Genomic DNA, 23,674 nt, shown 5'->3' on the forward strand with positions numbered 1-23,674 from the left:
CTTTATTTTCAATGAGTGCGTGTGCAGCCTTCATGCCACTTCTGTTTGCAATGAACAGGAGCAGGAAGATGCTGAACCCAGCAGGAGTAGGGAGGCTGCACACCTGCTTGTTGCAATTAAAGGAAAGGTGGCAGGCTCCAAATTACCTTCCCTGCCTATTCTGTGCTTCACAAGCACCAAGTTGGTGAGAAGAAGCTATTTGGAGCTGTGGCAGCTTTTGTTTTTTCAGAGGCTGCTGCTGCTGCAGTGCTCTAACTTATTCTCAGCAATTCAGGAGAGGATCAGAGCCCCAGTAGGGCAGCAGCTTGGATTGAGTGGCAGACATGTGATCTGGACACTCATCTGTTTGCTGCCCCTCCAAGGGTGCTGGTCCCTACAACTGTTTCATGTTGCTGCATGGTGAGTCTGGCCCTGAAACCCTCTTGTTTTCAAGAGGTTTGATTTCAGAAGTCAGGAATTAAGCATTGCTATCCCTATTGTAACCAATTGCTGAACTTCCCTGGAGTTCTTCAGCCACTGTCAGTAGTCACATGCTAAGTTGTATATGGAAGGGCCACAGGTAGAGTACATGCACAGAAAATCCCAGTTTCAATCCCTGGCATCTCCAGATTTTTGGAACCCCTGATGTAGAGAATACTGCTCTAAATGGATCAGTGCTCTGACTTGATATTAGACAGCGTTCTGCATATAATCAGTGAGGCAGGCAGACTATCAATCTGACCACTTCAGATTATTCCCTACTCGATTTCATTGACACCATTTGAGATCTGCTGAACCTGTGCATAATCTGCCCAGTAGGAGCAAAGCCCACAGTTGCCATCACCCTCCTAGAGGACCTCACCTTTTGCCTTTCATACGTACTGTCAAATGTTGACTACCACCATGGTAGCTGACTTTGCAAAGGCATAGTTAAGGCATTGTTGGTACAAATACCATGTGCCATGTGAAGCAAGTGGCTTACATCAGCTGCTTTCAGATTTATGAGCAAGTAGCACTTTATTTATATATCGAAAATATTTGTAACCCTTTTACCTTCCATAAGCGGGATTTTAAGACAGTTTTAATTTGTTCTGTGTGGTATACAGAGACTATAAATACAAAAGTGTAGCTAGCAACCATAGATGCATTAGTGAATGAACAGAGGTAACCAGGTATTACTAATCAGGCCATTGAACTGAAATGATTTTTCTTTGACATTGAAATACACAGTAAAAATGCTTGCAAAATCAGTAAGCAAAGTGGAAAATTAAGCTCTCTCTGGTGTGTACAGATTCTACTTTGAGAGATGTCTTTGTAGCTAGAGATTGATAGAACTCTGATTTCCCAAAGAAGTTTTTCCTTGTGTGTTCATGATGACAGTGCATTAAATGAGTCCATTGTTTCATTTCATTGTTGTATTGTGAAAATGAATTACTTTTAATTTTCAAGTCCCGGCTCTGTCAGAATTTCTGCATGTCAGTATTTCTTGGTTAGCAGGTCTCATTCTTACTTGAGGGAACAGTAACTACAACCAGACGCTTCAGCATAAACAGAAATTTAAGGGAAAATATTTAGGGCCCAATCCTATCCTTTCCTGTCCCCCACTGGTGCAGCCATGTCATAAAGGAGCATGCTATATCCAGTGGAGGCAGTGGATGGATTGGGAGGCTTCGGAGGGGAAAGGAGATTTAAATTCCCTTACCTCTCCGTAAGCCTCCCACTCTGCAATGGGTTTCCTTGGATGTGTGCCAGCTTTTTAGCTGGCGCAAGCCTGAGGAGAGAAATGGGCAAGAAGCTGCTGATGGAGGGGATAAGATCTGGCATGTGCCACCCTCTTCTCCATCCAGTTTTGCCTCCTCCTGCCTCTGGCTTACCTGCTCTGGTGGCCATGGCACTGCTCCCAAAATAACAGCTGACTGAGTGCTCCATGCTCCCTCAGCAGCCATTTTGCGATCAGGGGTAGGATTGGGCTGCCCATACAATAACTGATTTATCTGAATTTTCACAACACTAGGTCATACTTTACCAAAACACTACACTAAACTGACTAGTCTTTGGCCAAATTAGAGTCCAATCCTGGGCTCGGTGCCGGGGCGGGAGACGTGCCAGGGAAGGGAGGGAGGCGGGTCCATGGAGCTCCGTACCACCAGATCCAAGGTGTTCATGCAGGGTTTGGCGCCCTACACGAACGCCTTTACTTTACCGCTGACCTTTTGGTCGGCAATAAAGTGAGTAGCCCCATTGCAGGGCTGCTTACATTACCCAGGGGAAGGGGACAAAAGCCCCCTTCTCCAGAGGTGCCGCCCACAGCAGCCAGGGGCGCACAGGATCCGACGGCAGCCGTTCTCGGTGCCACCGAGACTGGGCGCCCCGGGCAGCTCAGGATTGGGCTATTAATTGCTAACCATTTGTAGACATACACATGGATAGTAGGCCCCAGCATCACTCTTAAAACCTGATCATTTAACCTAACCTCACCTGTTACAATAATAAAATGAGTTTACTATTATGAAAAATTTTTTTGAAAGGGATCTCCTACCTGTGTTGTCTTTTGAAGATTTAGGACCCAATCCTATCCAATTTTCCAATGCCGGTGCAGCCATACCAAAGGGGTGTGCACTTCATCCTGGGATGGGCAGGCAGTCACAGAGGCCTCCTCAAGGTATGGGAACATTTGTTCCCTTACCTTGGGGCTGCACTGCGGCTGCACCAGTGCTGGAAAGTTGGATAGGATTAGACCCTTAGTGGTTTCAAGTTCTTCACATGCTTTGGTAATTCAGCAGGTTTATATGCAGCTCTCTGGCAGAAAACTTCTCCAAGTGCAAAGGAAGAGAAAAGGGAGAGTCTGGAGGCCGGGCTGTACTTAAGGGGACAATGCATGGTTAAGTAGGTGTGCCTATATACAAGAAAACTTCTAAAATTTATCACATCACAAAACAAAGTTGGGAAAGAGTTCTATTTTTTTACCATGTTGCAAGAGATGTAAGACAAAACATACTATCTGAAAATGCTAATTTAATCATATCCTACTTAACTTGCTGGTAAATGAATTACAGTCTTCTTGCCAGACCTCTGAAACCTCTGAAGCCTCTAGCATCTCACATTTGGCAAAATTCATCTTAACAAGCACCCGAGTTAATCTTGTAAGGAACTCTGATAGAAGAGCTGACTTTGTCAGTCTTGTTATAGATGTCTGCAAATAATCTCAGCCATAGTTTGTTTTGATCTACTAAGTTCAATCTTTCAGCAGTCTAAGTGCTACTAAAATTGTTTTGGAACCCACTATGAATATGAAAACTGTTCTCCCTCTGCCCCACCAAAGTCTTGAGATGAGAATTGAATTGCAAAACTAGACATCTGGCAGAATTCACTTCAGAGTGACAGATAAATACAAGCATAAGATGAGAAATCTTCACGAACTTTTTGTGATAAAAGGTAGTAAGTGCTTCACTAGCAAACAACTGCTATTTCAAAGCATTCATATTCCTTTCACCTGCTTCTATTTTACGCTTACATTAAGTAAGACTTTTACAGCACAATCCTATATATGTCTATGCAGAAGTAAGTCCTATTGAGTTTAATGGGGCTTACTTCCAGGAAAGTGTGTATAGGATTGCAGCCTCAGTGATTGGTATAGGTATTGGTATAGCCTCAGTGATTGGAAAAGGCTTCAGGAGTCAACCTCGAGGCAAAATCCGGAGCCGGAGTCCCTGAGGCAGTTCATGGCTGAACACAGTCACGTTCTGGCAACTCCTGCGACGCCGCTGGAACCAACCGTATTGGCTTCTGCCTTTCCATTGGACCATTTCAGCGACGTGGAGAGGGGGGATTTGCTGCATGGGTAATAGCCTATCCTTCATACCTACTTTACCCAGGCTTCGCACACTGGAGAGGACACTGTTCCAGAGCCACCATTCAGAGCGTGACACCAGGGTCTTCCGAGACTGAAGGATGCCAACATGCGATTGGTATAGCTCTGTAAGAAAAGTAGGCTGTCCGTGTATTGGAATCACAGAAGATATTGCAAGGAGATAGCATGTGGTGACTACATTGACCCTTTGCTCTGGTGAATCTGGGAGATATGGGGTTAAAGCCTAGGTTTTCAGCAGGGAGTGTGCTGCACAGTTGCAACCACTAGAGGCAATGAGGTCTTCAGGGATATAAGCAGTACCTGATGCACAGAGAGTTTGTGGGTTGTAGTGAGTGGGGACTTTCTGGTACACTAACTCATGAACTAGTGGATGAGCAGCTTTCTGGCACACTAATTCATGGACTGACCCATGGCTCTGCTAATGGACTGGCTAATGACTTACTGGACTTTTGGGCTGATTAACTAGCAGCCTGACCAATGGACTGGTGGATGCATGACAAACTGGTGGACTGACTTGTAGATTAACTGACTACCCAATTGATTAATGAACTGATTGCCAGGACTGAGATTGCTAGGTAGTGGAGAGCTGGGACTGCTGCCTCAGGAACTGGGAGGAGGGACCCTGAAGGCCCACAGGCAAGCTGCCTTTTTCACTGGTGCTAGGGTACAGTGGTAGTGTTTGCTAGAGCTGGCTGTGGTTAAGGTGGAGAAACTAATTAGCCTTAAAGAGGGCATAGGTTCTCTAGGCCAAGTTTATAGCAGGAATTTGGCAATACAGTCCTCTGGGGGGGGGGGGTTCAACAGTTGTGCAGAGGACTTGTAGGGGACATGCTTTGTATGAGAAAGCCATGCCAGTGCAAGGTTGTTAGGAGCCCTAGCAGAGAGCCTGGATAGGGCTCTCCCATGGTGCTTCCACTTGCCTTCTCGCAGACATTGTGAACAATCACTGACATGCTCAGTATAGCCAGTGTCTTGTCTGACTCCTGATTCCATACCTGTGAGAGTTCTAGGTTCAATATCTGGCATCTCTTACTGTTTACACTTTCATTGTAAGCCACCTTGGACATCATTTTTCTGAGGGAAAGATGGGCTTAATAATACCTTATTTAATAATATATGTCCCCATTAAAAAATGATACCCACTGCTTTCATAACAGCTTTTTCCTCTGAAGCTATTTAACATTAGAACATAAGAACAGCCCCACTGGATCAGGCCATAGGCCCTTCTAGTCCAGCTTCCTGTATCTCACAGCGGCCCACCAAATGCCCCAGGGAGCACACCAGATAACGAGAGACCTCATCCTGGTGCCCTCCCTTGCACCTGGCAATGTTTGCAGTTTCTTGTTTCCAGTTCATTGAAAGGTACTGACATGGTGTAAATAAGCATGTGGGATATGAAGATATCTCTCCCCCCCCCCCAAACAATTTTGGAGCCACTTGTGGTGGTACTTTGGGTTGTGGCCAATACACCTGACCATATTTCAGTGTCATTTAAATAATAAGTGAGACAATACTTGAAAGGAATTGAGAAATCAGCCGTATAGTCTTGTCTTCATAGGTGTTTCATTCTGGGGCCTGATTTTAAGATTAACCTCTGTAGTAGATTCTTCCCTGACTTCCCCTTTTTAGTGATGCAGCTGCTTTGTGGTGATAAGCTGCTTTGTGATAAGATCAGATTGGCTGATGCAAAATGTTGACTTCGCCCTAAGATAATAATAGACTATTTACATCTGTGGTCTATGGCTGCAAACACACTATGTTCCCATTGCTGGTTATCAGAGAAGAATATCTGAGAGTACATGTGGTTTTTTCTCTTCTGACAACAGGAAACTGATAACAAAAATGTTGTGTAGATTTGGTCCAACTGCAGACAGTGTCATTAGTAGTTTCTCTACCAGCCACTCCACAGTAGTCTGATGATTTGTGGCTTTTCTGTTAAATTTTTCTTTCTGTTAAATTTCCGGAGGAAATTAGATTTTTGCTTTAATTATTGTGTTTGTAGTTGCCTTGAATTAAGGTGCTTCTTCTTTGTCAAGCAGCTTGGGTCCCAGAATCAAAATGGAATAAAATATTTGCCTTTCCTCTGAGGCAAGAGAGCCATGTATACCAGTGGCCCTGAATTATCCTTGTGAGACAGGAAAGCTTTATTGTAAACCCCCCTCCAAAGGATTGTGGATATGTAATAAGAGGCTTTATCTAAGAAAGCATGGTGTCAGATTCCTCATTTGCTTCAGGGTTTGATTTGATCCCAGACAGGTGCCAGTCTCCTGGGTGCTGCCTGGGAGATGGCCGTTGCAAAAGTGCCACAAAGCACTTCACAGGGGCCAGAACAATGGAGGTGCCAGGAGGAAGGCCAGCATGGGTGGGTGCTGGGCCTCCGCACTGGTCATCAGTTGAGCAGGAGAGAGACATTCTGGGGCAGGGGATGACAGAGGGAAGGCGGCACGGGACAAAACTGCAATTTAGGCCCAAGGGAGTGGGGATGGTAGAGGCTGCCACTGAATCCTATCCCCCCCTCTCGTGTCTGAAAGCCCTACATGGGTCTACTCAGATCTGTGCCAGCAATTGAGCTGGTCCAGATCTGAGTAGATACATAAAGGTTGCCAGGGTTTGGGACAAGCTAAGTGAAGCAATGTAAAATGTCCTTTTATGGTGACTGACAAGTATGCTGTTCTTTGGGTGTCTCTGTTCATGGTGTAAGTGTTTGAATCTTAAAATCTTGGTCAGTTGCATTAGGCTCTCACCACAGTGCTACTCTAATAAGCTCAGAACAATTTTTTATCTTCAGCCTTGTTTTGCGTAATGAATTTCTCCAATCTGCGTAATAGAAATATGCTTATCAGACGTTTAGAAAAGAAGTGTTGATGTTGTAACTAGAAAGCGTCAGAACTGCTTATAGTCAATTAATACTCCACCATCCATAAAATGGTATAAAACGACAGGCAGCCCAATCCCGAGCTGCCCAGCACGCAGGGCTCCTGAGGTGCCAAAATGGCTACCGCGGGATCCTGAGCATGCCAGGCAGCTGCCGGCAGCTCCTTGGGAAGAAGGGGACTTTTGTCCCCTTTCCCCAGGTATGGGAAATAGCCCCACAATGGGGCTACTCCATTCTGTGGCAGCTCTTTAGCCTGTGCAGAATCAAGGAGTCCTATGTCACCCCATGTGGGCCAACATGAGGCTCCAGGTCTGGTGGAGCTCAGCTCCACTGGTCCTGCCCCTCCCACTCCCCTGCCACGCCTTCTCCCACCCTCTATCCACTCCGGAACGCCTCCTCCCCGCCTTCCTCTGTGCCGTCTTCACATGGAGCACTGGACGATGGACCACAAGACCAGCACCAGTGCTGGCCCAGGGCGGGTTCACACTGGGCTAGCTCCAGTGCTGGGCCCACAATAAGGTTCGCTAACATGCCTTACAGCTTGTTTGCAACAGTACGCATGCACCGGTGGTGAGCTAGCACGCACAGGTGTGGATTGGGCCCTTACAATTCAATCCTGTGCATGACTCAGTATTAAACCTCACTGAATTCAATGGGACTTATTCCCATGTAAGTGTGCATAGGACTGCAGTCTTAATAATACATTGTTTGCAAAAGAGCAAGTGATACCACAGGCAGAAGGGGGGGGGGAATAGTGTTTTTTCTAAATGTTAAAGAATGTCCAGTCATTCAAGAGTAATATCAACCCTTATGGGAAAATGACAAGCTTTCATCAATAAGATTATTTCTTCAGCAGACATCCAGCATGTACGCGCCAGGAATGATTGAAACTACGTGCAGTTTTTGAGAAAAAGAAACTTTGTTGCATTCAGCTGAGCACCAAAACTTGAGATCTGTGGAAGGAGCACTGGTGTTGCTTGTACATTTATCGATGCCTTTACTTCTTACACTTGGGGCACAATCCTAACCCCTTATGTCATTGTTTTCCAGCACTGGCATAGCGGTGCCAATAGGACATATGCTGCATCCTGCAGTTGGATGTCACTCATGGAGGCCTCCTCAAAGTAAGGGAATGTTTGTTTCCTTACCTCAGAGCAGCATTGCCCTTATGTCAATGCTGGAAAGCACTGACATAAGGGGTTAGGATTGCGCCCTTAGACACTGCTGTTTTCAGTTCAAAATAATGGCTTACAATCTAAGAGAGATGATATTGAAATGAAAAGGAGGGGGAAGGGAAGGAAAAATAAAACACATTCAGGTACAAACTCTTCCATACAGTTATGTAATGGCCAGATCAAACAGTTACTGCAAAGACAACTCTGGCAGGAGAGGAGCCAAATGGCCGTTGCCAACAACAATAATTTCTTTAGTGTCTACGAAACAAAGTGTTGTGCATACATAAAATTAACTATGACAAGTGCCTGGCTGCAAACTTACAATCAAAATAGACAAATGCATAAATAAAAGGAAGGAGAAGGGTAAGGAAAGACAATGGAGAAAGATAAATGTTCAGTGAAAATGACAGAAAATTAGGGAAGGCCTTGGAGGGGAAAAAAGTCTTCTAGAGCTCCTTACAAGAGTAGGAGAGACAGGATCATATGGATATTTGGAAACAAGGAATTCCAAAGATGAGGTGGTGCCAAAAAGAATGAAGATAGATCAAGTGTAATTGGATATTAGACATCACATTCCAGGTGCCATGGGGTACAAGAGTTCCCCCATGTGCATTTACCCTTTCCAACAAGGTGTGGTCCAGTGGTTTAGCTAAGGAGGGGTGCTATGCCTGTGGGGTGTCAGAGGGGTGCCTTTCTAAGACCTGGGGAGGGTGTGTGTGGCCTTCCCAAGCCTTAGAAGGTCTACCAGATGCCTTAGAAAGGCACTTTTGGTTTTGGCCAAAAACCGGAAGTGCCTTTCTAAGTCCTCCAGCAGGCTTTTTGAGGGTTGGGAAGGCTGTTCCCTGGGACTCGGGAGGCCTGTCAGAGGCCTTAGAAAGGCACTTCCAGTTTTTCCCAAAAACTGGAAATGCCTTTCTGAAGCCTTTGGGGAAGTGTTAAAAATTGTGCTATCATGTGCCAAATGGTGTAGCTATGCCACTGGTATGGCCTGCTTCATGATTGCCCTTCTGGATTGATTCTGGGTGTGCTGAAAGGGAGAAAACACATCTAGTGAACTGTTGGAAGGAGAGAGTCTTAACAGCAAGCATCTGTTCTTGAACCAGGTGATCAGCACAATCCATTAGCACAGACCATTCTTTCAGGGGGGTGAGGCACTCCAGCACAGCAGCATGCATGGGACCACTTTTGCATGTGAGGTCAGCTAGACTGAGGTCACTGCATTCTATGAATCAACCTGCAGCTTCATCTATTAGATATCATGTTCTTAAAAATGAGAGGGAAACTCTCATTCTAGTGTCACTGGTCAAAGCTAGTTTGACTTTGCTAAAAATGTGGTTCACAAGTCAATGCTACGCAGTGCACCGCAATCTAGAAGATGCATTAGGAATGTCCACCATGCCCAACCCCATTGGAAAACTTTATAATTTCATTTTGAAATGACTGATTCAGTAGCAGTTTGCTTCTATATAAGCCTTTAAACAACAACAAAAAGTGTTCCAGATTCATTCACAAGATATGAGTCACATCCAGGTGGACCGAGTAACTCGTGGTGTAACTTTTTCCCCCCTTGGTTAGCAGTAGAAGACACTTCAATGGCAGTTGCTAGTTGTTTTGTTCTTAGCAGGTTTCTTTCTAACAGACTGTTCCACTCCTCTAGTATCACATGGAATAAGCAAGACACTACTGAACTGAGACCTTTCTGTATCTCTGTCACTTGGTTGGAACTCCAGACTACTCCATCTTCACTTACTCCAGAAGTGTAAGTGGGCTCAGATCAGACGGGGTTATTTTCAAATTTTCTATATGGAAAACACATGCAAAGCAACAACTTCTCAACTGACTCTCTTGAGCAAGGCTTGCAATGAAGACAACAGTACATAATTTCAGCAGGAAATTACGTTTGAGAGGGGGAAAAAAGCCTTTCACTTAAAATTGAAAATGTAAAGCGAATGAGATGGTTTACATCTGAATTTATTTCTTAACTCCTTTATGATCATGCTGTGGAGAGTAAGAAAAGGGCACTAATGATCAGTTCTTCCTTAATGGAATTTGTGCGCAGTTGGAAATATAGTCATTGCTGTGTCCATTAATAATTTAGTCCGCCTAGCAGGCACTAGATCTTGTGCATGCAGGAAAGGATTTTAGCCCAAAAGCCAGAGGAAAAACCACCTCCTCACAAGCACCATTTGTATATTTTTGTCTAGGTAGGGTAGAAGCAGAGGCTATATATATAGGCAGGTTGTCCCCATACCAACACTGATGATTACTGATAATAACCGATAACGTGTTCCGCAAATCTCTGTATATATGATATTTTCTAGCAAATGCTAGGCCAGCTGTGAAAGCGGTTCGACATTCAGCGGTCATAGCATTCATAGCTTGCAGTCATCGCAACCGAGGGTGCCAAATCTTTCCTCTGTATTGATAGCTGTAATGTGCTTTTCAGTTGTGCAAAATGGCTTTGTATGCATGCCCTAATAAAACAAAGGCCACAAGTGTGTGTGTGTGTGTGTGTGTGTGTGTGAGAGAGAGAGAGAGAGAGAGAGAGAGAGAGCGCCTCAAAAAAATGGACACAGTTTATAATACCAAATTTATTACACTTTAATTCATACATATAGTGCATTTGGTGTGCACAGAAGTAGTTGCTTGTCCCAGTTAATTAATTCATTAATTAGTTACTGAATTAGACCAGGTGCTTGAAATGTTCCTCATTTGCATCTATACACTCCTGACATTGTGGACTAAAGGATCTGCAGACACCCATCAACATGTGTGCTGGAACAGTTCCACATTTCTCTTGCAAGTGCTTCCCTTAGATGTTCAAGTGTTGCAGTTTTCTATAATGCAGTATGTATGAATAAGAGCTCATTAAAATGTGTGTACATTTTGAGATACCTTGTGTGTGTGCACCCTGTATGACTTGGCAGTTATGCCAGATCTTAGCCCCCATTCCCAGTCAGCACAGAGCGGCTCCTGGCTGCTCTGTTCTGCTTGAATCTGCGCCACCTTGGCAGGTAATGCAGGTCCGAGTAGAACCATTGGGGCCGCTGCAGTTCTCCCTGAGGTAAAGGGAAAAATTTCCCTTGCCCCTGGCTGAGCCACAGTTGGCCCCAAGCTTGCACTGGGTACAGCACAGGCCCACTGGCCTGCCTGTTCCAGCGCAAGTTAGGATTGCACTGATAGTTGCCCTTTCACACTGCTGGGTCCCTTTATATACATATCAACATGTGTCACCATTCTTGATGCTTCACTCCCTTTGAGCTTCTGTTTTGGAGCAGACAGCCAGATACTGTCTCTGAGTATTCCTACACCAACTCAAAGCTGTACCCAAGTCTGGCAACCCAAGTTTATTGCTGTTCTGAATTAGAATCTCCCCTTCCCATGCTGGACAGGTTGACTGTTCAAGGGGATGACTTGCCCAAGGGGTTCTCAGCCAGCATCCCCAAACTCAACAGGCTTTGAAGATAAGTTTTGGGGGCCCTTCTTGACCTCAAGGTGCACACTGATCCCTATTCTTAATACTGTATCTGCCTGCACTATATTTGTCAAGTGTGACCAACCTGAGTTTTTTGTTGTTGTTTTGTAAAATCCACATCTTCTCAGTTAGTGAGAAGATCTTCTGGCACATTCTCTTAAGTAGACTGGGGTAGGTGTTGAAAACCTTTGCACCATAAGCTAAAGTAAAGAGCAAAAAAGTTCCTACCCAGTGCCCAAAAGGCAATCAAACTCGAACTATCCTCGAACTATTATTCTGGGGTTGGGGGACTATCAATGTGCTGTATACACACTGAGTGGCAGACTGAACTGCAGGCGTGGTGGTTTTCTTGTCTCTTCCCACACCAACTAAGAGGGAGATGGAGCACCAACCCCCCCCCCACACACTATTTTGGGGAACAGGCATATTCTCTCCAGATGTTGATGTAGCTTGAGAGTGCTCAGAGTGATCTGGAGCTGCTAACCTAAGCCAATGGTATTTACGAAGCAATCTGTTCGGGTGGGAAATGAAAGAAACAGATATTGTAATTTGAATGTGGCAGGAATAAGAGGAAAAATCTGTATAGAACTTGTTAGGTATAGTCGCTAAGAGATGCCTTGGAGATTAGAACTGGAAAAGGTGAGAAGACAGTGACCAAAATAATTAGTGGGCTGGAGCAAGGAAAGGCTACAGCATTTGGTGCTCTTCAGGGAAAGTGCCTGAAGGGTGACATGATTGAGAAATATAAAATTAAGCATGGGGTGGATAGAGGGAAGCATTTTTCCCTCTCACACTACATGAGAACAAGGGAACATCCAGTAATATTGACTGGTAAGAGAGTCTGTACAGAAGGAAATATCTCTTTACCAAGTGTGTATGGCACGTGGCCACATTGGACAGATGGAGCAAATGTCCATCACAGGTTACATTTCATGATTACGGTGTAACCTCTAGGTTTTAGCAGTAGCAAACCTGCCTCCATTTCAGAAGTCAACAATGGCACCACCACATGAAGCCAACCCCCCACCTATCTGGATCGCGATGGAGCCTTGCGTGACTTCAACACTGACTGGGAAGCATTCTGAGGCTTCCCCGCTCTCTTAAACTGTACTTCTGGAAAACCGGAAGCACAGCTTCCAACCATGTCAGGAGCCTCAGGAGGCTTTCCATGCGGTCCTAGAAGTGCACAGGGCTCCATGTCCCTTTTGTTAGGATCAGGGAAGGAGTGAATGTAGGCCTCAGGATCTCTCCTACTCATTTTTACAACAACTCTGTAAGATCAGACTGTTATTGTACCAGCACTACAGATGGGAGAGGGGATTAAGCTGCTTCTCATTGTATGTTTATGCTGAATATCTGTAGTAAAGCACGAGTTTGCAATAGTCACTATGCCTTAGTCTCTAAATTCAAAGTGAGTGTTCTTGGCATATTCTGACACATTACTTTGATGAAGCTTTCCACAGTAGATATTCATTTTTCATTCTGTCATCCATTATTCACACTCTTTTTTAAAAAGAATTTGTTACAGTTTATAACTTGTTGATTGATTAGTTAAGTACATGATGGATGGGAAGTGGTGAACCACCAACATACACATGCAGTTATGTATCAAGCCACATTCACATAGCTTGTGCCATATGGCCACTTGTTTCCATGGAAGCACTTAAGGAGACAGAGAGGGGCAGTGGGTGACTCTAGGGAACATTTCAGGAATACAGGCAAAGGTGCTTTGGTGAAAATGAACCCTTAAAACTGTGGTTCCCAAACTGTGAGCCATGGCTCCTCAGGGAGCACATTGGGGCAAAAAATCAACACATATAGGCTAATGGGTTCTGAGCTGTCTGTGACAGATCAGGAGAGAGATCTTGGGGTGCTGGTGGACAAGTCGATGAAAGTGTCGACCCAATGTGCGGCGGCAGTAAGGAAGGCCAATTCTATGCTTGGGATCATTAGAAAAGATATTGAGAACAAAACAGCTAATATTATAATGCCGTTGTACAAATTGATGGCAAGGCCACACCTGGAGTATTGTGTCCAGTTCTGGTCGCCACATCTCAAAAAGGACATAGTGGAAATGGAAAAGGTGCAAAAGAGGGCAACTAAGATGATTGCTGGGCTGGGGCACCTTCCTTATGAGGAAAAGCTATGGTGTTTGGGCCTCTTCAGCCTAGAAAAGAGATGCCTGAGGGGGGACATGATTGAGACATACAAAATTATGGATGGGAAGGATAAAGTGGATAGAGAGGTGCTCTTTACACTCTCACATAACACCAGAACCAGGGGACATCCACTAAAATTGAGTGTTGGGAGAGTTAGGACAGACAAAAGAAAATATTTCTTTACTCAGCATGTGATTGGCTTGTGGAACTCCTTGCCACAGGATGTGGTGACGGCGTCTGGCCTGGACGCCTTGAAAAGGGGATTGGACAAGTTTCTGGAGGAAAAATCCATTACGGGTTACAAGCATGATGTGTATGTGCAACCTCCTGATTTTAGAAATGGGCTATGTCAGAATGCCAGATGCAAGGGAGGGCACCAGAATGAGGTCTCTTGTTATCTAGTGTGCTCCCTGGGGCATTTGGTGGGCCGCTGTGAGATGCAGGAAGCTGGACTAGATGGGCCTATGGCCTGATCCAGTGGGGCTGTTCTTATGTTCTTATGAGCCACAGAAACTAGCCAGGAGAGCCAGAGAATCCTTGCAAAAACCCCACCTTCTTGTACAATGTATAGAATTGTAGCCCTAATAGGGAGCTGCGGCCAGTGGCCCAGACAAAAAAGTTTGGGAACAACTGCCTGACACATACAACTTCAAGAAGGCAAGCTCCTTCTAAAATCAAAACTGCAAAATTCTGTGTGCTTAGTTTGTGCCAAACATTCATGTGCTAAATTCAATGACATTCAAAAGGGCTATGGATTTAAATCCAGGGATTCACTGAAGCATGAGTATAATATTTTTAAAAAAAAGTAACCTGGAATTTTTAAAAAAGGCAAGCAAAAAAAAGGCAATATGAACAAAGGGACAGTTGTACAGTTTCTTCCCTGTTATATTTTCATTATAAGAAAACTGCCACGGCAGTGTACCCCTGAGCTCCCACATGTGTGAGATGTGCCAGTCAATTCAATGGAGGGGCAGCATTGTGCTTACAAAAGAATTCATGCTCAGAGCTGCCCCCTTCATGACAGCACACACAATAGTCTTTGTGAGGAAGGAAGCCTCAGGTATATCTTGAGCACCCATGTCTGCACTGAAAAGTAGGATGGTGTGTCCCTCCCACCTCACAGTACTGCTGTTCACATAAAAGAGAATTTCAAAATGTTTTGTACACTAAAGAACAACAGAAGCAATAAGTACCATTGCGACACCCAATAGGGACTACAGGGTAGTGGTGAGAATGAAGAAAGATAACTAATATTGGAGAAAAAGTAGAATACTATGGAGCTGGGAAGTTTGCATAGAAAAAAGGAGACTTTTCATGCATGGCATGGAAAAAGTGGATAGGGTTCTCTCTCACACACACACACAGGGGGTGGGAGGGGGTGGGACTGGCAAAGCCTTGCTCTACCATGTGCTATCCTCCGTGCTGGGCTGTAAAGCCCAACACAGAGCCCAACACTTAAGTGTGTGTTAGCAGTAGCCACTTTGGCGGAGCCACTGGAGATAGAATTGGGCTGCGAGTGCATAACAAATTGATGGAATTTGCTGCCTCCAGATGTAGTGACAGCTTCAAAAGAGTATTAGACGAATTCATGGGCGGCATGGCGATCAACAATGATCTACTAGTCATGATGGTTGCATGCTGCCTCTGGGGCAGAGGTGAGATTCCTCTCAATGCCAGTTGCTGGGGGAGCAGGAAAAGACTATTGGCTTTCATGTCCTGCTTGTGAGCTTCCCAGAGGCCTCTGGTTGGCCAGTGTGAGAAACAGGCAAATGAACTAGATGGGTCTTTGCCCTAATCTGGAAGGATTCTTCTTATGTCTTTAAAGTAGTTCTAAGTGCAAGCTATGTTTATGAATAATTATTCTTAATTGGTAATGTGGGTTTTAGACATGTACATTGCAGGTGCTTATGGAAGAACCTAATGGGAAAATGGCCTAGCATCTGAGGGGGGAAAAGCCCAGTGTTTTGCAGTTGTTAAACACTTCCATGCTAGCACCCTTCCACCCACCCCATAAACTCTATCAAAGCATATTCATATGATTCAAATCATATGTATTAAGTCTACAATAACCCCTGATTGTTCGTATTCAAACCAAATCATTTAAATCTCCTATTAAACATATTATTTATCTCTTTAGAAATGGCTGACTCAATTTTACAAACACATCTTTGTACTTGATTACAAAAGTTCTTCTAGGAAAGGGTGTATTTGGGGGGAAATGGTTAGTTCCAGGAAACAGATATTAAAATTACAGGAAAGAAATGTCTCTGAAGCCATCTTCACAAAATCTCATTGCCAAATAATTCTTCCAATTACCCTTAAAACCTTTAAATAAAATCACAAACATAAATTGAGCTTTGGAAGGCCTCAGGTGGGTTTTACTTTAATTCCTACAGAGTATCCAATTTCATTTTATAACCTATTATACAGATCTTTCCTTTGTTGTCAGTCATATAGGATTACAACCTCTTTCTTCAGTTTATATAGATTACTGCTGTTGTAAATATCCAAACTTTTCAAAAGTCCAGAATTGCATTGTTATGTACCACTAGACTAGATCAACAACAGTAAGAGCAAAGGGCAAAAACATACATCGAGACAACAGATAATGAAAGGCACTTGAGTACACATAATGAGAAGATTATTCAAACACTCAACTATTCATTTGAAACATTTTTGAGTATAGTAGTAATGCTGAAACTATCCTATCAAAAATAAGCATCCTGAAACTATCCTATCAAAAAATGAGGTTATTAACTTTCTTATTTATACATTTCTGAGTCATTTTCCAACCCATTTAGGGCACTCAAAAATACAAATGATAAAAACAAACCAGAACAAATAAAGCATTTTCATTTTCTTCTGCAGGAAGGAGTGAGTTCATCTGAGTTCTAATGTATCTGTTTCTGAGGTATGCATAACTGTGGCACAGTCACATAGAAAGTGCACATGGAGATGAGGAGCCACATAAGTCCAGTCTGCACATGAGCTGCACTGAAGCGGTTGCTTCAAGCAGCAGATAAGGGGAGCCATGGTGTAGGCTTCCTCATGAGGAAGCTGCTTGAAGCATTCACTAAAGAGGCTATACTATATCTCCAAAACTAGACAAGCTAGGGCAAAACGGATGCCATTTTTGGAATCGGCACCCCAAATATACCCTTGCATTGGTGTAATGTTTAAGGAAGCAAAATGTGTGTTGGCCTGTGTAATCAAACAATAAAAGAGATTAGAGTTGTCAAAACAAATTCATAGCAAATATGACAGAACAGAATTCAATTCATGGACTTGTTCAAAACCTACCTACATATGTCATCATGCAGTGGAAGAAAACCATTACAGAGGGAGCAATCAGACTTCTTTGGGAAAGCTGTGTAAGAATCTGAGTCAAGACCACATCGTGAGGTGTCCCAATCAAAATAACCTCAGAGGTCTGCTACATGGAAAATGGATTTTATATGGAAATTTTAATGCAGAAGATTTTAATGCAGGGATGGGCAATGACTTGGATGACTCAGACTTGAGTTATGAAAACACGTTTTTCATGACTCGTACGGACTTGAGTCACGCATGTCAAAAACTTGGACACTGACTCAGGACTCAGGGTTTTACCCTAAAAATGAAAAGACTTTAAAAAAGTCAAGACTCATTTTTGCTGTGTTTGCGACTCTGTTTTGTGTATAAGCTTGTTTACTTTTCGGCACCACTTCCTCGACTAGTTTATCAAAACTAGTTCTTGAAACTCAACTAGTTTCTCAAAAACTAGTCTAGTTTCTCAAAAACTAGTCGACTAGAAACTCAACTAGTTTCTCAAAAAGACTTGGACTTGAGTCAAAATGACTCAAAAATTGTTCTGGATGAGTCACAACATCCACCATTATGACTCATGGGTGACTTGAGTCAAGGTGGATGGCGATTTGAGACTTGACTGGGGACTCGGGTGTGGCTCTGGCACATTCCTATTTTAATATATGGGTATTGGACAGTCTCAAACTGGAAAATGTGGTCCTTCAGGTCTCCCAGTCCCAAACAGTTAGAACTTTGAAGGTTGAATTTGAATTGGGCTTAGAAACATACCGGCAGACAGTAAAGGTGTTGTAAAAACAAGGTAACTTATTTTCCAAAACCTGGCACTGGTCAACTGCCTGGCTGCAACTTTAGTTATGTAACAGAGCATATACTTTTCAAACAGCCCAATCATATGGGCTGGATGTAGTGACAGTTCTGGCAATCTGTCATCGCATCCCATGACATGGCAGCAGCTCTGGAGAGCTGGTGCCAGTACAAATGTCTGGAGGACACATGCAGGAACCAGTAGACTCCAGATAGTCTGCAGCATGATAAGTTGGCAGGGGGAAGGATCAGGGCAGAATGGGGCAGAGATCAGGTCAAGCTGGGGGCAGTTCAGAGGGAGGCCTAGTAGAGGAGGATCTTGGCAGCAGTGGCGGCAGCATGAACAATGAGTTCCTCTGTCCAAAGTCCAGGCCCGAAATGCTCCCTTGGACCTACCAGATTTACTCCAGCAAAAGAGCTGGCATAGAATTGAGAAGACCCATTGGGGACCAGGGAGCAGGGGAGTATGCAAGTCAAATTTCTTTATTTACCTCTCTGAAACTGCTTGGTCCACAACTGGCCTATGAGATGTGATGGAGGCTGCATTGGTGTCACTGCATCACGCAAGCAGACCAAGCATAGGATGGGTCTAAAGGCACATAAAGCACATCATAGTCTGGATGTGGTGTCACCAAAGCTTGTGTCATCTTGGCCAGATCAGATGATGTTGTGGGCGTTCAGTGCACTGGAACAGTCAAATATGGCTTTCACAGCTAATCATTTTATTAATAAGAAGATAGATTTGATTTTTAAAAAAATATATGGATAAAAATCTAATACTAGATTATGGGAAAGTATTGTTAGCATAATGAGGGAGGTATTAGAGAAGAATAATTTAAATTAAAAACAGAGTTGTAAGTGGGCAGCTCACAGCACTACTTTCCCTAATCTGACTGTAGTTTTGATTACTGGCAAAGCTGTTCCATGTCTCTATCTCTACTGCCTTCAAATCTATTGATGCTAAAATGCAAAACAGCAAGCTGTTTCAGCCTCAGAAGATTGTGTTTTCAGTCAGGCCATTCCTCTTACTTGCGCTAGTGAAGTCTGCGAGGTTAAGCTATACATTAAGCAAAGTAGTACATCATTGCCATTTTTATTATTAATCGGTATTAGACATCTGTTTGTGCATTTGCAGTTTAATCTTCATGGTGCACAACACAGAATAAATTTTGTAGCTCTAGACGAAATTATTTAGAGCCCAATCCTTTTTTCCATGCTGCGCCAAAAACAGGTGCACTGTAACCTGTGGAGGATTGGAAAGGCTTCAGCAGGTAGAAGGGACTTAAATCCCATTACCCTTGTGTAAGTCTCCTCAGACCTATGCTAGCGATTTTGTTAGTGCAGCTTCAAGGAGACAAAGTGGGCAGGGGGTCTACTGCTGGAAGGAATAGGATTTGGTGTACACCATTGGTGCCTGATCCACCATCTCCTGCAGTCTCCAGATACCCCATCATGCCCTCTCCCCACCCCATTTTGTCCCCTCCTTTTCCCTGCCTTACCGGCTCTAGCGGGCGTAGGCAGCTGCAGCAATGGTCCCGGAGTGCTGTCTCTTTGCACAACAGCACCCTTAAAATGGCTGCCCTTCATCCAGTTCCCACTGTTTGAACTCCTCACCTGCCAGCACGAGTCAGTGTCCAGGAGGAAGGAGAGAAAAGAAAGAAGGACCTGGACAGTTGCTCACCATCCAGTTCCCACTGTTCACACTGAGAGGTTCCTTTACTGCCAGCAATGCAGCATCTTAAAAAAAATCTGATTTCTTAACAATTGTTCTTCTGCTTGTCTCTGATATTTCATCACACAATTTGTATTGATTTTTATTTTAATAATCTTTACATAAACTGTTTAGTGACGTTTGCCCAAAAAGCAGTATTTAAACTCCTTCAGTCAATCAACATCTAGCTTAGAGAGTGCTCTCATCTCCAATGATGTTCATTTAAACCTTGTGAAATAAACAAAAGAATGTTAGAAACATCTGGGGGAGACATATACACCCTCTTGTACAAGTAGGTTGACTGGTTGCTTGCTTATTGGTTGGAGAAACTGGTTAGCCACCCTTCACTAGAAACTCCCAGATCAGCATACAATTAAAATGGAAGACAAAAATAATACAGTCAAAAATAGTTATTTAAAAGCCAGAAAACTGTAAAAGCCAGAGACTTTTCTTCAAGAAAACAATCTCAGCAACCTAATAACAATGAAATACGTAACATCCTTCATTGCTTGCTGGCACCAATCATCACTAAATTATAAACAACCCTGTGGACACAGAAGTCAATAGGAAACATTGCATTTGACAAAGAATAATATTGCCCCCTTCTGGCTGTAAGATCCAGTTATAACTCTGAAAAAGGATCATGTGCGAAAGACCTATTAATGTGGTGACCACAAGCCTGCATTGTGATTTACTGCATGATGGTAAGAAATATGCGAAGTACATGAATCTATTCACTGTCTATAGGAAAATAGTCTCCAAGTGAAAAGAAATTCTATTTAAAAGAGAGTGTAGGGAAGACAGTGTCATCCTGGAAAATTCCATATTAAAGTAGAAACAGGGGGGAAAAATATGTGCCTGACTCAAACTGCTGGTTTCTCAGAAATTGTTAGTAATCAGAACTGGAGAATGTTTAAATACTGGTCGAGCCAATTCAGAAACAGTACAAAACAATATTCAAGTACTGCACAAGATTTAAGCAAGGATGGGAAAAACCAGCATGGCGGGACTTGAGACTAGAGTCTCCACCCCCCACAACTTGACTTGAAAATGAGTCATGAAAGAAGCACTTTCTGAGCCACCGAATCACCCCTTCGTGACTCAACAGGACTCGAGTCGAGTTGCCCTCCCTTTAGAAAGCCCGCTGTGGCTCCACGGAGGGAAACAGGGCTGCTGCCGGGGCGTGTGTTGGAGTTCACTTTAAACACTTCCATTCTGTCCCTGCCCTTCTGTAAACAGGGTGGGAGGGACTGTGAGAGAGCAGGGACAGGAGTGGCAAGAGGGAGGAGGGTCACATGCAAGAGTTGAGAGGCTTACCAGGGTGACCCAATCTTTGGCAGCTCTACTCAGAAGTAGTCCCACTGCAGCTGGTCATTCAATGAGGCTTGTTCAAGTAACAACGGAGCGCCTCACACAGCTGCCATGTGGTAAAAAAGCGTAATTGCTATGAACTACCTCCCCTCCCAGGGCTTCTTCTGCCAATCGTAAGGAAAGAACGCCCTTGGTTCCTCCTTCTGCCCTCTCTCAGCCAAAGAAAATATCAGACTGCCCATCCTCTCTGCCTTACACTCTCACATAACACCAGAACCAGGGAACATCCGCTAAAATTGAGCGTTGGGAGAGTTAGGACAGACAAAAGAAAATATTTCTTTACTCAGCGTGTGGTTGGTCTGTGGAACTCCTTGCCACAGGATGTGGTGACGGCATCTGGCCTGGATGCCTTGAAAAGGGGATTGGACAAGTTTCTGGAGGAAAAATCCATTACGGGTTACAAGCATGATGTATATGTGCAACCTCCTGATTTTAGAAATGGGCTATGTCAGAATGCCAGATGCAAGGGAGGTTACCAGAATGAGGTTTCTTGTTATCTGGTGTGCTCCTTGGAGCATTTGGTGGGCCGCTGTGAGATACAGGAAGTTGGACTAGATGGGCCTATGGCCTGATCCAGTGAGGCTGTTCTTATGTTCTTATCCTTTGTCCAATGATCACTGAAGAAAAAGAGCTCCTTGTCCCGCCTTCTGCCCTCCCCCCAAGTAAAAGCAAACATTAACCCTTCCCTGCCTCCCGGCTGGAAGTTCCCTGCTGCTGTCCCGGTCTGAATGATGGCCCCACAAGGTTTTTCATGCTGTGAAAATAGTAAGCAAGCACACCCAGACACAGGCAGACTCGAGTCAGCATGCATGGGGACAAGTGCTGAGTCAGGAAGCCCCAGATATGAGTATTTTTCCAAGTCTTCCACTTGCGTGACTCATTAGTCCATGGGTCAGAAAAAAATGCACATTTATGCAACTTGAGTTCTAGTCAAGTTCCCAACTCTGGATTTGGGAGCCGTTAGTTATTTGATTTTTCTCTGTAAACCGCTTTGTGAACTTTTAGTTGAAAAGCGGTATATAAATACTGTTAATAATATATAATAATAATATTTAAGTACCTCCACTTATTAAGTGACTGAGATTGCAAATCCTAAATAGTAAGAAGCCCCATTGAACAAAATTGGACTTACATCTAAGTAAATATGTATGGGCTTGTACTTTAAGGCTGCAATCCTAGACACACTTACGTGAGAGTTGGTGTCATTGAATACATTGGGGCTTACTTCTAAATAAGCAGCTACAGTATAGGATTGTGCTGTTGTATCCTAAATTATCTTTTCTCTCATTTAAAGGGCTTATACATGCCAGTGGGATAGTGCAGGACTCTTACACACACACAGATCCTGACTTTGCTTTGCACTAGGGGCAACATGTTGCACAATGTTTCACAATACATTGCAGAAGACATCACACATAAAATGGTCACCATCTCATTGTTCTGCCATGTCTTCTGCATGCACTTGTGCGGCCTTAAGATGCAACACTAAGAATTCATAAGAAATGTTCCTTTTTGTAAATAAACCACTGTTAAGCCCCCCCCCCCCATTTTCCCTATTTTTCCTTTATGATGTCTGTCCACTGAATTGACTGTCTCTCTTTGAACTTATGCCAGTAAAAGAGCCATGACAATCAGGCAGCCTACCAGGAGGTAAGTACAGGTGTGCCCTCTTATCCACGGGAGTTCTGTTCTGGAACATCCTGCAGACAGCCTGTCTCCGCAGTCCTTTGGAGGGGAGCCCGGCTCGGCTCAGCCGTCTGATTCCCCTCCACTCCACCAGCACAGCTGTATGAAGGATGATGGTGGGGGATAGGATTGGGCTATTAGGAAGACAGGCATAAGTAAGTCCCATTTATTTCAAGAGGATTTACTCATGACTAACTTCCTTAGAGCCCAATTCTATGCATGTCTATGCAGAAGTAAGTCAAATTAGAGTCAATTCGGCTTACTCCCAGGAAAGTGTACATAGGATTGGGTTGTGAGTCAAGCCCAGCTATTCTTGGGATACAACCCCTTATATCAGCTGTTTTCAAACTCTCAGGGAGCATTTGAACAACAGTAAGTTCTTGTGGGGGCACGGGGGAGGCAGTGATGCAGGATCCTGTCGCTCAGGGGGCTGCAGGGACTGGGATGCACTCACCAGTCCCTACAGCACCCTGTCGGGGTTGTGGGAAGCTCTGTGTGACCTTCTGCAGGGCTTCCCAGGTCTTAAAAAGTGAAAGCATAGCAATCGCGCTCAACTTCCGGTTTTGTGGAAGTAGAGCACGGTCACTGCACTGTCATTTTTCAAGACCTGGGGAGCCCTGCTGACCCGTGCGCAGGACTCCCAGCACCACAGGAAGGAAGCCCCCTGAGCCACGTGAACCTGGGGATCACGTCACTGCCTTCCCCCTGCCCCATCCCCACCCCTCAAGGGGAAAATGTCCAGGACTCGCAGGATGGGTTGTCGCGACTCCCCAGTTTGAAAAGCCCTGCCTTATATTATTACTGTTTATATAGCACTATCCATGTTGATACTTATTTAGGTATTTTTCTTCCATCTTTTGGCTTCAAGTGTGACCCTCTCCCCACAAGGTAGGCATCACAACATAATGAAGTAGGACATATAATAATAATAATAATAATAATAATAATAATAATAATAATAATAATAATAATAATAACTGGGTATTTATATACCACCTTTCTGGTCATCGGATTACTCCTCTGACTTTATTCAAGGCGGTTTACATAGGCAAGTGTTTCTAAATCACTCAAGGGGATTTTTACAATCATAGAAGGTTCTCTCTTTCAAGAACCACAACAACATTTCAGGTGGAACTTCCTGGTCTGGTCTGGCCTCCAGTTGCCTCCCATGCAAGCTGGGGAGCAGCTCCTTCATCTCTTACAATGGAGGGCAGCCAAGACGGTTCTTTGCTCACACCAAAGAACAGGTGGAATAACTCTGC

This window comes from Tiliqua scincoides, chromosome 2 (genome assembly GCF_035046505.1).
Source record: "Tiliqua scincoides isolate rTilSci1 chromosome 2, rTilSci1.hap2, whole genome shotgun sequence".
NCBI classification, from domain to species: domain Eukaryota; kingdom Metazoa; phylum Chordata; class Lepidosauria; order Squamata; family Scincidae; genus Tiliqua; species Tiliqua scincoides.